Genomic DNA, 12459 nt, shown 5'->3' with positions numbered 1-12459 from the left:
TGCAAGAAATGAAAAATCAAGATATATGAGGAAAAGGAGTTACAGGATAAAATGAGAGCATACTGCTGCTTGTATCTTATGAAGCTCCACAATGTAACTGAGATTTGCCAAATATATTGTTATATCATTTTTGTCTGTATTCCAGAGATATACTTAGTTGTCTCAGAAATTGCAGTGATTGCAACGTAGTGAGAGGCTCTCGTAAGTACCAAAAATCTGGGTGATTTTCCCTCAAAAGAAGATGTAAAATCTCCATTGTAGGCAGATTTTCTGCTTAATAGAACTTTCATTTTTTAAATATGAAGAAAAAGACACTGAAAAGGTAGTAGACATCTCTGTACCCAAGGGTCATCCTGTTAAGAAGGGAATCCTCAAAGAAGTCTAATGCTCTACTATTGTCAGATCTATACTTTGTGTGAGCCTCTATTTTACTACCACCTCCAGGTTTTAGCTTTTCCATAGAATTAAAATGAAGAGAAAGGATTCAGTCTTTTCACTGTATAATTTTCTTGCCTTTCTTTTCAGGGTAACTTGTATGCTTTTTTTTTTTTTTTTTTCTTTTTACAGGGAAGAGCTTGCATCCTTTAGCTGAGTTATGGACAAATGGACAAAAAGATAAAATTTACATTGCCTTTGATTGTGCATATGTACAAGGGTTTAGATTTATAAGTAAATATTCTGTCACGTTTGACTGATAACAACTTGCCCTTACTCCAGAATAATCCAAAATGTAACCCTAAGATTACAAAAGACAGAAGTAACTCATCTCATCTCATGAACAATTGGCAAATATATGTCAGAGGGACACAGCAGTTAGCAGTTCCATAAAAATCCTCTTTTATAATCCTTGTGACACAGATGCACATCCTAAATAGTCAGAAAATCAAATATTGTTGCTGTTAATGTTTTGTCAAGCAATTTGGCCAACTTACAAATATAGCATGCCTTGTCCTTTGAATTGTGTATGGTTTGCACTATGCTAAGAATGACAATTACAGAATTTAAATGCATCTGCCAATGGAACAGATGGCCTTGTAGTTGGAGGACAATGCAGAACAAAAAAAAGACAAGAAATGTTCAAATAAAATCCAAACTAACAAAGAAATCTAAACTAGAAGCTGATATACAGAACAAGAAATAACTTGATTTGAAAAAAAAAATAGTCTGAATTGGACTTGAGATACTTTCTCAGGAAAGCATGGGATGTGGATGTCCATGCTTCCATCACATTAAATCATTTCTAATCCTTAGCCGTCTGGTGGCTCAGTTACATTGATGTAGTTAATTTGGTCCTACGTTATGCTAAATTTAAGGTTTCTATAAAGGCAGGTGCATGAGGATTCCTACAATATGGAAATTTTACTTGTAGAAACAGATCTTAGGATGTAAATACTGCCAAAGTCATAAAAAAAAAAAAAAAAAAAAAAGAGAGAGAGAGAGAATTACGATAGTCCTCCTGAACATGATTTTAAATAGCTGAAATCCTATAGACATACATAGTTAAATTTCTTTTCTTATTGTACTTCAGTGACTAACTATGATTCTGATAATCAATGGCAGATAGCAAAAAAATAATAAAAAAACTAATACTGATCTTTTCAACAACATAAGTTGTTTTACTAGCACAAGTATCCTAATCACATCTCCACTGTGGCAGATAGTTTACAATACACTGAATAAGAAGATATTTCTGCCCTGTTGAGTTTACAATCTAGGAAGCAAGAAAATATCTGTGTGTATATGAAAAGAAAGACATGGCCAAATCTATGTGATATAACAGTGTGGAAGACAGGTGCCATAACAGTTGAAATACTATCTTTTTGTTTTCATTGTCAAAGCACCGGGACAAAAAAAAAAAAAAAAGAAAAAAAAGAAAAAAAAGCAGAATAAAGATCTTAGTGTTGGAATCAGATAGATTTGCAGAAATACACAGTGACTTCTTCCTATGTAGAAGAGTCAGCACGGGAAAAAGGGCCCAAGGACTCTTTTGGAAAATATAATGAATTGAATGCAGCTGTACAACCAATTAGAAATGGAACTTGACCTTAATACCAAACAGAAGACAATAGGAAAGGTGAATATCAACTAAGACATACTATTAAAAAATGTGTTAAGAAAAGCAAAAGGAGAATAAGAAGGGATCTTTAATGATTTAATAAAGCAAAACTGACCAACATCGCTGATTCACAGTTCCCTATGATTCAATATATTATTTTCTTAACAAATAATACTGTAGCAAACCTTATTCTAGTATAACCAAATCCATCAAACTGAGGGTTCGTGCTTTTGTGACAGAATCATAGATGGCGTAAATTCAGCCAAATGTTACTTGATAGTGGTATTATCTGAATTGTTTCTTTTTGTTGCATCAGGTCCATATTTGTCCCAAATTATTTTATTTTTATTCATACTTACTGTTGGTGATATCTCTCTCTTTGTTGTCTTGCCACCAGTGTGCACCTATAATTCTAGTTGGTTCCCCTGGATAGTATTTCTTATAGTCTAATTGTTCTGTATGCACATACTATCTCATTGAAGTTCACCTTGCCAGTTTCTTTCATTTGACTGCAGAAAAATTTTATTGAGGAGGGAGGATTTATCACTAAAGATTGTTTCCTGTGATTTCATCCACGAAGTGTTTTTCCTATTTAGCTATATATTCACATTTAAATGAATCATGTTTCTGTGGCACCAGAATGCCTCACAGGAACTAAAAATAAATATACAATGTTCCATACCAAGGTCCTGGGATTTAACAGATCAACTTTTATTTGCTTAATTTTCCATTTCTTACTGTATTTGCTTATTTTTGTTCTTCTCAGTATCTTTCTTTTTTAGTTATTTAATTTTATTTAAAACTGGAAAATATATCTTTTAGAAGCTCTACTTGAAAGAAATGTGTCTTTTCAATTGTTTAGAAGATTTTGGCTCTTTTTTAACCATTTTTAACCATATCTCCAACTGTATATGAGTTACAAGGGCTTATCTTTATTTCTAAGGAAGATCTATCCCCTTCTTTCATGACTGTCATCTTTGAAGTAGAAAATTCGTCCTACATTCCTCAAGAGATCACCATTAAGGAGAAAAGATGAAAGTTTAAAGTAGCTCTTGTATTACTGAATTAATGCATTGTTTCTATTTGATGTCAAATTGTTCATGAGTGATGTGGCTACACCGGCTACAAAAAAAAAAAAAAAAAAAAAGGGGTTCGAAGTTATAAAGAGGTGGTCAAGTAGTAGATGGGATCACAGTTTTCTGTCTGAAATCCAGAGGGAAAAAGTGAGATGAGTTTGGGAAGAGATCACAAAATGAGGACCTTCCACATCTCAGATCTATGTTACAGTAAGGTGACTTCTGATAAGGCTTGCAACTTGTTCTTTAAAATCAAATTTGAAATTTGTGCATGTTCTTTAGATTGAGTTTTGATTTATCTTATGTATGTAGTCAGACTGTATTTATTGCATACTGAATATATATATTTTCATATGCATGACCCATTTATAGCTCATTATCTCTCTCCCTGTATCCAAATTTTCCACAGTAGTCTGTATATGATATATATCACATGTTATGTTCTCATTAATTTTTTGGAGGCTTGTAGAAACATCAAGACAGGTAAAAATATGTGATTTTTTTTTTTTTTTTTTACTGAAAGTAATCTGATATTTGAACATCTGCTTATTTGAGAATACATTTATTATTAATCTGGTTTGTCTACTGGAGGAGTCTCAAGAATATCTCTATTTTCTTCAAGAAAAATCTCTCTCCTGTAAAGGGCAAGTGTTGACCAATGACTTATGACATTGATTTAATTCTAGTAGTCACTTTTCTGTTATAGGAACTCTGAGGACAGGCTGGGTCTCCAAGCTGTGATAAAGTATAGTTTAAGTATGCCATTTATTTTCATCCTTTTGTGATTAACTGATCATTTAGAATGTTGATTATTTAATCATTCAAAATATTAATCAGCATCCAGCCAAACAATAGCCCTAATTTGGTGTAACAGCAATGACCAGGTGGCCACTGAAAGGAAGAAATCTGTCCAGTTTAAAAGCTGACTAGATTTTGCTCAAATGCTCACTTTTAAACTCACTTCCCTGCTTGCTGCTGAAAGATCAGTATGGAACTGGCATTTCACCAAAATCAAACCTTTTGAACACTGATTTTTACTCAGAAAATGCCTGCATTGTTTCAAAATCCAAAAGAACTTTCACACAGGCCAGGAAAATTTTTGTCACACCGTCACAAGATCTGTTTGCAAATACATATTCCAGCAGCTCCCTCTGAGCTGATCAATGTGATGATTCAGAGTAACTCTGTAAGGGCAACCAAGCTCACTGTCACTATGTAAGGAAATTCATTATTGCACAATTAGGTGTCTAAAATATCCTGTCTATATCATCTTTGCTATGTTTGATAAATCAAATTCCCTGCTTCAAAATGGTCTATTTCCTTTGGTGAATATTGAGAAATACTTTTCCACTGCTGAATACTCTGAAAGTTATCCTCTCATTGTATGCTTAGTATAACTGGGAACAGGTTTGCCAAGTTGGCTCTTCAGGCTCAAGATTTAGTGTAGGTTAGTGGGCAATGCATTGCTGTCCTGGCAGTTGTTTCTCTCGCCTTTATTACAAAATAGCACCTGATTTATGCATGCCTCAGTTTACTGAAATAAAAAGCCTTTTTATAGTGACGTTAATGATCTTTTTTTTTTTCATAATAGTATTTTCTTGAATTAATAAACATTTCCTGACCTACGTAATTATTGCATTGATAAACACAGTAGAAATAATGTTAATGCTAACTGTACTTTCGCTACGTGGAATATTCTGCATGTAGTTTGCTGTATGACCAAAGAGATGAGAATTTTTCAGAAAGAAAAACAGTGGGCAGACAGGTTGCAATATGCAGCTACTTTGTGTTTCAGTTTAACTTTCCAGATAAAAAATAGAAATAGAGGATACTCTAAATTCCTCATATCACCAATCACAGAATCATAGAATATCTTTTCAGTTTCACTTACAGTTTCACTTCAGTTTTTACCTTTTTTCACCTCGACACCCCTCAGTTTCCTGTAAGCTGATCAAGCCAGGTACCTCAACTACTCCTCAAAATTCATGCCCTCTAGATCCATCACCATCTTTATTGCTCTCCTTTAAATAAATTCTGATTTTTTTTTGTAGCTGTTTTTTGTTTTACTTGCCTTTTTTTTTTGTTTGTTTGTTTTACTTTGTTTTGTTTGTTTTTGGTTATAAGATTTCTGTTGAGAAAGACTCTTATTCAAAACTCAAATTGTGGACAAAAATGCATAAACATAAAAGAGAAGTTCCTGACCAAACTTAAAAATTAAATAGTCTCACAGAAAAGCCCAATGTTAAGAACATAGGAAACCTGAGGTTCAAGCTCCCCTGCTCTTGACTCACAATGGATTTGGACCTGATTATCTTGTGTCATATGCAGGTTATCTTTTATCTCTGGACTTTCCCAAGACATAATTTTCATACAATCCTTTAAGTATCTTGTTTTTATCTCAGAGCAGAAATAGAAAATATTTTGAAGAAGTTTTCTTTTATCCACATAAGTATTTTTATTGTCTGCAAAAACAAATGTTTTTTCCCTTCCATTTCCCTCAAGCTCTGTTTTTAAAACAATCAATAGAACAACAGAATAAAATGGCCCAGGAGTTGTTACAGTTTGTGTACAATGAACAGTTTGTGTATTGATGAGCCAATATTCCACAGTGGCTTTAGAAAGCTGTTGACCACATGGGTTTAGTCTTCCCACCTATGCCAGTCAAATTCAAAGCTAGCATTAAGCTTCTTTGAAGGATATTTTTCTGCCAGTTTTTTGTTCATATAGAACTGTGGACTCTAACATGAAGTCTGTCCCTCATGACTAGAAGAGTACCCAGCCTAGCTGTGGTCTAATTTCACTGGAGACCTTTATTACATACAAGAAAATATTAAGTAAATTTAAATATTCTTGATAGCGTGCAGTGTATTGACACAGTATATGTTCATGCATAACACGTGTGTAATACATATTTTCCAAATAAAAACTCTCTAAGGTAATAAATACTGTGTTTGGTTTTAGTGAAAAAATGTGGAGAAAAAAATTGTCTGAATTATAATTATAATTAATTACTTCAATTGTTAGAAAACAGAATTTAAAATGCTTATGGCTTTCAAATGTTTCTTCACTACATGTAAGCTAACTAAAATAGTAGTGTCTGAGAGCAGATAAAGAAAGGCACAGAGACTCATTTGGCATGGATATGTTAATATGAAGTAAATGAGAAAGTGATGTGAATGTATTTTGAGCTTAAATGGTAATATGGTCAGTGGCTGGAACATACGCAGGCATGACACTGACTCCATAGAGGATCATAAAAGATCATTTTGATAAAATGAAATAGGAACTAAACCAAGACTTTTGCTCATCATTATACTTCTCAAATTTAGAAGAGCAAGTAAGTGCTGTAACAGCTTAGAATTCTAAAATGCAACACTCAGTGGTGTGCAGATGGCCTTACGTCTGCTACAGACTCTAACATGTCCCTGTGGACTACTCCAAATGGTTCTCCAGCTACAGGCTCATACATCCCACACAATATATTGGCTCTTCAGGAATCCATGTAGACTTTAGACATGTCTTGATTCTCTTAGATAAATGATGGCCAGATGTCACTGGTGTAAAATAAACAATGGGATACAACACTAAAGAATTCTGCACTGATGTGTGTCTTCAAATCCCAGGAATTTCCTAGCCAGTGTCAATTTTCTGGCAATAATAAAAATAATCATTGACATTTGGAATAAATTACTGTTAATATAGGTTTTAAAATAGATTTCAATATTAAAAAAATAAAAAATATTCAATATTAAATATTTAAAATATTTAAAAAATATTCAGTAAAAAGGTGCTTAAAGTGAATGCAATGTATAAGGAGATAGATACAAATACCACAATGATAAATAATGTCATAGAGTGTGAGGATCATTTGCTTGAATATGCTCTATAACAACAATAAGCAAAATTCTTATTTAATTTTTATTCTTTTTTAAACTTTGTTAAATATGTTCTTTAGGAAGTTGAAATTAGGAGAAAACAAAAAACAACAACAAAGAAACAACAACAACAACAAAAGGAAAATAAACAAGATAATTAGATGGGAGACAGATGAAAAGGATACTGAGATCTAACCTCTCTTTCACCTACCTTGCAATATGGCATCTGAGGACCAGAAAAGGTCTTACTAGCACAAACATCTGCTTAAACTGTTGAATCTTTGATGCTGAAAAGGACTGCAGAAAAGTTACACATGTATAAAATTGATAGGGAATGAACTAATAAAAACAAACACAATCCTCAAGAAAATAGGTAGCTAAGGGGATCAGATAAAGAGGATCCAATCACAAATCAATGTTGTCTGACTTGACAGACAGACTGTATTCTTGACTCTCTTGATCTTAAGGGATCATACCCAACCTCCAGGTTGAGGACCTTATAAAGCTCCATAGCTTTCAATATCTAAAGGAAAATATAAAGGTACATATTTTATATAGGTATGGGAGCAAACAATACAGTGATGATCCACTGTGCGCTATGACAAATGAAAGAGATTATTCAACTTCTGGTATAACTCTATAAAAGAATTAGAGCATAAGAATGAAATATACTACAAAGGCACCAAACACTCAGATGGTAGAGAGATTCAGTGCCACATACACAACTGATGGTGGGAAAGTGATGAAAGCTAGAAGGTGGTCACGAGCTTAGGCTAGCATCTAAGGTACCAGTTTACAAGTTTTCAGAAAGAGCAAATCAAAATGATAAGCTCAACAGATACAGATATCTGAACAGAATAAATTGGTGCTACTGGATTGATTCATTACAGGGGCATATGCAAAACTGAAGTAAACCTTGTGAGTAATATAATCTTGCCTAAATCCAAAAATGAACAACCATGCAATTAATGTGACAGCGAGTCAACGAGTCAACAGTAGTGAAATTTTCCACTCCAGTATGCCAAATATGCAGAGATTCAGAAAACTATACCCTTTTTAAAACTAAGGTAAATTATATAAAATCTGCCTTTGCCTCTTTTCATATTAATTTGTTACATTCTCTAAAAACAATCAGGAATTTCTTTACCTTACCTTGGGAGATGAGAAACAAATGTCTTAGTGGTTGCAGTGACTTTCTATTGTGTTACAAACTGGGATTCAGCACACTGATTCACCTCAGATTTACTGTGTGATCTTCTGGCAAAAAAAAGTCCTTCAAAGACACAATAAAATAGGAATACCACAGTTTTTATGATATGTTTGTAGTTTGATGATAACAGATCTGTCATACTTGCACATACTGGCATGAAGATTTTAGGCTTAAATATTCTGAAGTAGCACGTAACCATGGTATCTGACACCTACAGCAAAAGAAAAACTCTAGAACTCTCCAAAAATACCAGCTCAGAGGGGAAATCTGTTGATATTTGGTATGACAGAAGGGCAGGATGGGAACATATTTGCATGTGTTATGCATGTTTCAGACGTATTTCTATTAAATAGGCAATTATACCTTTGAGTAAAGATAAGTTTGCAGTTTTGAGCACATACAGAAATCTAGACTCACACCGCATAAATGTTCCTGGGGTGAGTGGTTTCCTTAATCCTAATTAGTAGCTTTCAGTATTATGTTAAATTCAAGTCCCAAATAAGACAATATTAAAAAACAGTGCAAGAGTCTCCTGTGAGTAAGGACATACGAAGAATTTTAATCTCTTTTGAGCTGAAAAATTGTTCAGTTTACTATGCAATGCACTCTTTTTCAAGAGCTGACATAGCAAACACTCTGATATGTGGGATTTTTTTACAATGATAGTAGGCACAGGTCAATGGAGTAAGGAACAGGTAACATGTAAGTCATAGCATCATATCACAACTGAATTCAGACCTTAGCACCTGTAAGACTTAAAAACATTAGTGAAAGAAGGCTATTGCAAGAGGAGAAAGGAAACCAGTAGGCCTAGCAGTGTAGTCCACAGAGAAAGAGGCTATTGGCATAGTTCAGTTGCAGAAGATTATTTTTCTTCTCTATTAAGCTTTCTGGTTAGAGCTTTTTTCTCCCTCTTAAACCAACATTGGTTAATGAACCACTATGAGACTACTTGAGGGAAGGGAAAATGAGTTCACCAGAAGACTGAATTTTTTTTATCATTTCCCCAAGTTAAGGATTTTGTCAGAGCTTTGAGCCAGGGCCTTTTGTAGTGACCTTTAATTTCAGCCAAGCTCTTGTTGCTATCTATCAAGGTAGATGACAACAAACAGCAACAAACCACTGGCCTAGGAAAAACAACAACAACAACAACGACAACAACAAAAACACCATAGTGACAAATGCCAAAATATGAGTAATGACATCTGTATTTGTCTGGTCATGCTCCATCCTTAAGTGTATTCATGTTCTCTGCACTGCTGTAGCACTTGAAATGGGTTGGATGTGAAAATTTCACTGAAACGCTTGGGGAGGTTAGGCTGGCTCCATGAGTCTCTGGTGTGATTTTGGGTATAGCTAGCAGTCTGAGACAAACTTTCTTCAGGTGTTCAGAATGGCATCACCTTTCCTCTAAACTGCTTTATTCCTAAGCTGTTAACAAGTACTACAGCTCCATCTATTCTGTGACTTTTCAATGAGTAAAATAAACTACTCAGGAGCACCAAAAGTCAAATTTGCATCCTTTGATAAGCTCAGAGAAAAAGTGCTAGAATTGGTGATTTGTTTCAAGGCTTCCTTTCTGTCCATATGCATAGTAGAGACACAAACTTAAGCAGACTGGGAAAATGATTTCACAGGGAATTAGAATTATTCCAGCAATATAATATATCTTTTCTTGTCTACAGAGTCATTGTTTTCACTTTCTTTAGGGGCAATACAAAAGAAATCAAAAGCACCATCTACTAGAAAAGGAAGAGTCCAGCAACTTGCCACACTGCCTGATGGAATTTCCTTCTCACCTGAGGACTGTCTAATACATAATTGGCAGTAAACTGGTAATAATTCCCAATATGACAAATCCTTTTATAGCTTTTATATAGTTCAGATAGATTAAGACCAGGATACAGAGGGAATCCAACAAATACAAGCATAGTGCTTATTTGCTGTCAATAAGAATATGATACTGGTGACAACAACGTAAGGGCTGAAAATAATATATGTATTTCCCATAGTCTGTACAACAGAAAATTGGTTCATGTGCCACACCTTAGCCCATGTCAATACAAAGAATATTTTTCTAATAAAACGTTATTAAAAGCAAACAAATAAATATGTTTGCAGATGCAATGCAATTCACTGAATAAACAGGTTGCGTTAGATGATTGAAGTAAAAACTAGCAAAATAGTATTACCTAAAGCTTTACATGCTCTGTCTTGCTGGTTGTTCCTTGCCTTTCTTCTTTTTTCTCTGTTTCTTTCACTCTTTACTATCGTGACATGTCACTGAAGCTCTTAGGACTCTGAAGGTGTGTGTATATATATATATATATATATAATTTTTTCTTTTTTCTACAGATAAATGGGCTTCCTGCTGGATTCCTGAGTATATCCCAAATTCCAGAGATGTTTGGAGAGGCTATCTTTATTAACCAAAGTATGAGAGTAAGAAATAAACCAACAAAACAAAATGCTTTCTCTGGTAATGCTTCATGACTTTCTTTGTTGGCTTTTCTGTTGCTACGAACACATTGGGATTTATGCTTGTTGAAGTAATTGAAAGAAACAAAATGCAGAAACTTGAACAATTTGTAACATAGCTTGAAATTATTAGTGGAGCTAGAGTATAGGCAATGAGAGGAGATTCCATACTAATTGACATAATACCCCATATTCAAGAAAAACTAAACAGTACAGAAACAAACTAAAGAAACAGAAGGAAGTGTAACCAGGCATCTAGACCCATCATGGAGATTTTTGTTTTTGCTGATCTTTCTGTCTCAAAAGTTCCTGTTGAGCTCCACAATATAAGTCCCAAAACCTTCTGATTGGAGTGATGAAGATCCTATGGACAACTTGGAAGAGTAACCTGACACTGGTTTTGCAGGGAAATCTGCAAAATTTACTTACTCATAAGCCTTTCGTAAAAGCACTATGAGTCTTTAAGAACGAGACCTAACGTTTCTCCAAATTAAATCCGATCTTGTGAGGTCTTGTACTGTCTCAGTTGAAGACTTGACACTGACAGCTGTATAGTTCAAGTATAAGACAAAGAGAAATTTTTACTTGTTCATACCACTGCTGGTAGTAGTTTACCATCTTTTCTTTTCATCCTTACCAATCTTTTAAGTTACTGATACAAAACTTTCCTTTTCCATGTATTCACACCGAGGCCGAAGACTGGGAGAGAGACTGGAAGACCCATCTCCAGCTGCATGGTACAGAGCTCAGAGAGCTGAGAATGTTCTCAGACACACAAGTGTGTAGAAAATTAAGTTCACTTAGAGAAATAAGAGTTCACTGGCAGCAGAATTAGATTCAAAAGCTTGTTGACATTTACATTTACAGAACAGCTGGAAAAAGTTGCTTATAGCTTGAAGGTCTGATCATCTTGTAGAGACTGAAAACTCTCTTTCTCCCTACAAGCCAAGAATCAGGACAATGCAAAGATTGCTTCAAGTTTTTTAGAAATATGTAGAATAAGCTTCTCCTGTAAGCTTCTTCTGTAAGATGTCATTAAAATATTGTTATTTACCTTACACATTAGTAATGAATTAGCTCACTAGTAAGATGTGAAGCAATGCTGGACCAAATCTTAGGAGATTAAAATATTATTTTTCTTTATTTATGAAAAAGTCACTTTAAAGTCAATGCATGAGAAAGAACATGACTGTAATATATATACTTATTTTTGATTTTTATTTCTTCACAAAATCTTTGCTGCTCCAGCAGATCTCATACTACATTAACATTTGCTTTCTATTTTCTCCTTGAAATTACCACAGCCTGATAAATAGTAAATAATATAAATTAAGCTTCAAAAAGAAAAAAAAAAAAAAAAAGGAAAACAAACAAACAAACAAAAACAGAACCAACTTGGAATAAAAACTCTTTATCCACCTGTGTTCATTTTCTTTCCTCTTGATAAACAGATAGAAAATTGATTCAAAACTAAGTAAGCACTTACTCATCTTCCCTCAGAAACTTGGATCTTTTGCCTTTGTATGCCTGTAGCGCAAGCTGAAGTCTCTAATGTATCTTCTAAATTCTTCAGTTAAGAATAAAGTAGTTTATGCATTGGAATACTGAAGCAAATTTTGATGATTGCTTTTGTCTATTTGGTTTTTATTTCTTTCTTGGAGAGATTCCCTAGATACAGTCCAAGCAATTTAGAAAAAAGAGTTATACTAATTAAATTTTATTATGTCATAATGAGGAGTATCTATATGGACCCAAATGTTCTCA

General features: G+C 34.0%; 2 long non-coding RNA genes across 3 annotated transcripts in view; one reads left to right on the top strand and one right to left on the bottom strand.

Annotated features, from left to right (window-relative positions):
* LOC310900989 overlaps positions 1–7393 on the bottom strand; it is a 26025-nt gene extending 18632 nt beyond the window's left edge. The window contains exon 1 of the long non-coding RNA XR_014585502.1: positions 7219–7393. This is a non-coding gene — a long non-coding RNA (uncharacterized lncRNA). The remainder of the gene's footprint in view (positions 1–7218) is intronic.
* LOC310900990 lies at positions 3210–12459 on the top strand. Of its 2 annotated transcripts, none has more exons than XR_014585503.1 (3): positions 3210–3342; positions 9927–10052; positions 10573–12459. It is a non-coding gene; the product is annotated as an uncharacterized lncRNA (long non-coding RNA). The 2 variants fall into 2 exon arrangements; XR_014585504.1 differs by having other exon boundaries at positions 3210–3347.

The sequence above is a fragment of the Anser anser genome, assembly GCF_964211835.1.
Source record: "Anser anser genome assembly, chromosome: 5".
Taxonomy (NCBI): domain Eukaryota; kingdom Metazoa; phylum Chordata; class Aves; order Anseriformes; family Anatidae; genus Anser; species Anser anser.
The sequence above is the reverse complement of the archived record's forward strand: the minus strand, read 5'-3'. Positions and strand labels throughout refer to the sequence as shown.